General features: G+C 39.6%; 1 long non-coding RNA gene across 1 annotated transcript; it reads left to right on the top strand.

The window, feature by feature from the left end:
- The first annotated feature begins 249 nt into the window (after window positions 1-249).
- On the top strand, window positions 250-2784 carry LOC148872819 (uncharacterized). Its single transcript, XR_016107002.1, has 2 exons — window positions 250-2115; window positions 2340-2784. It is a non-coding gene; the product is annotated as an uncharacterized LOC148872819 (long non-coding RNA).
- The last annotated feature ends 1231 nt before the right edge of the window (window positions 2785-4015 follow it).

The following is a 4015-nucleotide window of genomic DNA, read 5'->3' on the forward strand; positions in this document are numbered from 1 at the left end:
AAATTCTGCACCAGATGAACTTCTATCTCATCACCGGCTTTGTCAATATATCAACAACGTTGTTGTTAGTGTGGATAGAAGTGTTGAAAAGCAAAAAAGGTGGGCCAATTGGTGGCTCACCGAATTCGGAATCGGTGGACCACCGAGCTGAGCCCACCATTCTGTTCGGTGGCACACCATTTGCAAACCACCGATTGTGGTTTGCTTAACTATGAAGAAAACTTTTAAAACCCCATTATACCCCTCAACTCAAGTATAAATAGAGGTCCCTCCCATGTTACTTCATAACATATACTCCATTTCATTTCAGTGTATAGTGTATACAGTGTGTTGAGAGGAGTATTGAGTTTGGGTGTATTGAGCGTCGGGTACAGGTGTGATTCCGGTAAGGCCATTTTTGTATTTTCTCCTGTTTATAGTAAGAAGGAAGTTTCGAGTTGCTGCCCGTGGACGTAGGCATTTTGGTCGAACCACATAAATCTGGTGTTCTCTCTTCTTTCTTTCTTTATTGCTATCTGCTTTTTATTTTGTTTCTATGCACGTACAGATTACATTATTTCCGTTGTGCAATTCCAACAATTGGTATCAGAGCCACACGGTTTTGTTCCGGGATTCTGCCGAAATCTGTATTTGCTGTTCCGGTATTGCACGTGTTGAATACGGCGAGTTCGAGCTCTACTCGGTTCGACATACCGAAATTCAACGGATCAAACTATGCAATTTGAAAGTTGAAGATGCATGCTGTGTTGGTGAAAGAAGATTGTGCAATTGCCTTAGAAGGAAAAGAGACAAAGCCTGCTGATATGAAAGGCGAAGATTTTGAGAAGAAAAACCAAATAACCATGGTTGATATTCTTCTTGCTTTAGAAGATTTGGTTCTATTCAACGTGTCCGAGGAAATCACTGCCATAGGTTTATGGGACAAGTTGCAGAATCTCTACGAGGGGAAATCGATGTCCAACAAAATCTTTCTCTGACGACAACTCTACAATCTAAGGATGAAGGATGGAGCCTCTTTGCAAGTACACTTAAATGAGTTCAACACTCTCGTAAGCAAATTAACAGCAGTAGAGGTACGTAAGCAAATATTTCTACCTATGTAGTTGTTCTCTTTCGTTTTTTTTTTTATCATAGTTATATGTAGTAAGTAATCATTTATCGCATTTCACTATGTTGAAAAGCAAAAAAGGTGGGCCAGTCATGGCTAAACTAATTTGCAATCGGTGGCCCATCGAGTTGAGCCCACCATTCTCTTCGGTGGCACACCAAATTGAACGGTGGCACACCATTTGCAAATCACCGATTGTGGTTTGTTTAACTATGATGAAAGTTTTTAAAACCCCATTATATCCCTCCGTTCAACTATAAATAGAGGTCCCTCTTATGTTTCCATTTTATTTGAATGTATAGTGTATATAGTGTGTTGAGAGGAGTATTGAGTTTGGGTGTATTGAGTGTCAGGTACAGGTGTGATTTTGGTAGGTCATCTTTGTATTTTCTCCTGTTTATAGTAAGAAGAAAGTTTCGAATTGTTGCCCATGGACATAGGTATTTTGGCCGAACCACATAAATTTGGTGTTCTCTCTTCTTTCTTTCTTTATTGCTATCTGCTTTTTTATTTTATTTCTATGCACGTACAGATTACATTATTTCCGCTGTGCAATTCTAACAATTGGTATCAGAGCCACACGGTTCTGTTTCGGGATTATGTCAAAATCAGTATTTGTTGTTCCGATATTACACGTGTTGAATACGGTGAGTTCGAGCTCTACTCTATTCGACATACCGAAATTCAACGGATCAAACTATGCAATTTAGAAACTGAAGATGCATGCTGTGTTGGTAAAAGAAGATTGTGCAATTGCCTTAGAAGGAAAAGAGACAAAGCCTACTGATATGAAAGGCAAAGATTTTGAGAAGAAAAACTAAATAACTACGGCTGATATTCTTCTTGCGTTAGAAGATTTTGTTCTATTCAACGTGTCCGAGGAAATCACTGCCATAGGTTTATGGGACAAGTTGCAGAATCTCTATGAGGGAAAATCGATGTCCAACAAAATCTTTCTCTGACGACAACTTTACAATCTAAGGATGAAGGACGGAGCCTCTTTGCAAGTAAGTACACTTAAATGAGTTCAACACTCTCGTAAGCAAATTAGCAGCAATAGAGGTACATATTGATGACGAAGAAAATGTTGCTCATTTGCTTTGTTCTATGCCTGACTCTTGGAATAGTTTGACAATGAATTTGAGCAATACTAAATATTTGTCATTAGAATCTACTATTTCTATGTTGCTTACGGAAGAATCTCGTAAAAAAGTTGGTGAAAATTCTTCAGGTGACGCAATGATGGTACGAGGTAGATCGAATGAGAGAAACAACTCTATCAAAAATCAAACGAGATCCAAGTCAAGAGGCAACAAGAAAAGACACAAGTGTTGGAATTGTGGTAAGAAGGGGCACCTTCGAAAAGACTGTCGGCAACCCAAAGTAGAGCAAAATCGGCCCAACTCTGACAATGATCCGGCTTCAAATAATTCCCAAGGAAACATCGCAGAAGAAAGTTTCATCAGAAGATGGTGAGGTATTGTCTATTGATTCTTGTGAAAATTTAAAGCATGACTAGATATTAGATTCTGGTGCTTCTTTCCATATGACGCCATGCAGAGATTGGTTCTACACATACCAGTCGTGCGATGGTGGGACTATTTACATGGCTGATAATCGCACATGCAAAATAGTGGGAATTGGAGACGTTAGAATTACTATGTTTGATGGCATCACTTGTACAATCTCTGGTGTACGATATATTCCTGAACTACGAAAGAGTATCCTATCACTGGGAAAGTTTGATGAAGACGGTTACAAGTTTTCTGGAGAAAATGGCTAATTGAAGATCAATAAAGGAGCTATGGTAATTGCAAAAGACAAAATACCGGGGAAGCTATATCACTTGATCGGGGATACCATGGTCGGCGATGCCATCGTTGCAAATGTTGTGACCGATTCCGATATGACGTCATGCAGAGATTGGTTCTACACATACCAATCGTGCGATGGTGGGACTATTTACATGGGCGATAATAATACATGCAAAATAGTGGGAATTGAAGACGTTAGAATTATTATGTTTGACAACATCACTCGTACAATCTCTGGTGTACGGTATGTTCCTGAATTGCGAAAGAGTTTCCTGTCACTAGGAAATTTTATGAAGACAGTTACAAGTTTTCTGGACAAAATGACAAATTGAAGATCAGTAAAGGAGCTATGGTAATTGCAAAAGGCAAATTACAAGGGAAGCTATACCACTTGATCGGGGATACCATGGTCGGTGATGCCATCGTTACAAATGCTGTGACCGATTCCGTCATGATTTGGCACAAACGTTTGGGTCATATGAGCAAGCAAGGACTTAAGGTACTTCTTGATCAAAATCTAATGATTTGAATTTCTATGAAGATTGTTTATTTGGGAAACACCACTGAGCTAGTTTTCTCAAGTCTAAAGCTAGGAGTAGAGAGGTATTAGATCTAATACACTCTGATACGTGGAAGCTACTATGGAATCTCTTGGATGTTCGTTATACTTTGTCTCTTTTATTGATGATTTCTCTAGGAAAGTATGGGTATATTTACTCCAACGGAAGAGTGATCCCCCTTTGGAGTATAACAAGACTACAAGAGTGAAGAGTCAGAGAATAGCCGCTAATTAGAAATTTGTAGAAACGAAGATTTTTTTACGGAATCTTTAGGTACCGGAGAGAGAGATGGAGAGAGAAAGGAAGGGCTCTCTCTCTCGACTGCTCCCAACGAGAAGCAGTGCAGCAGCAGCAGCAGCAGCAGCAGCATGCCATGAATTTAGGTGAGAAGAAGAGCCTTGAGAGTAGTAAGAACAGAGGCTGCCATTCAAGCTCAAAGGTCTCAAAGCTAAGTAGTAAGAACAGAGGCAGATCAAACATGGTCTGAAGAATCACACAGGAAAGAGTTCAAGAGAGAGGGAGGATGGGGAAAA

The sequence above is a fragment of the Nelumbo lutea genome, chromosome 2 (genome assembly GCF_056320005.1).
Source record: "Nelumbo lutea isolate HS-2025 chromosome 2, American lotus-T2T, whole genome shotgun sequence".
NCBI lineage: Eukaryota > Viridiplantae > Streptophyta > Magnoliopsida > Proteales > Nelumbonaceae > Nelumbo > Nelumbo lutea.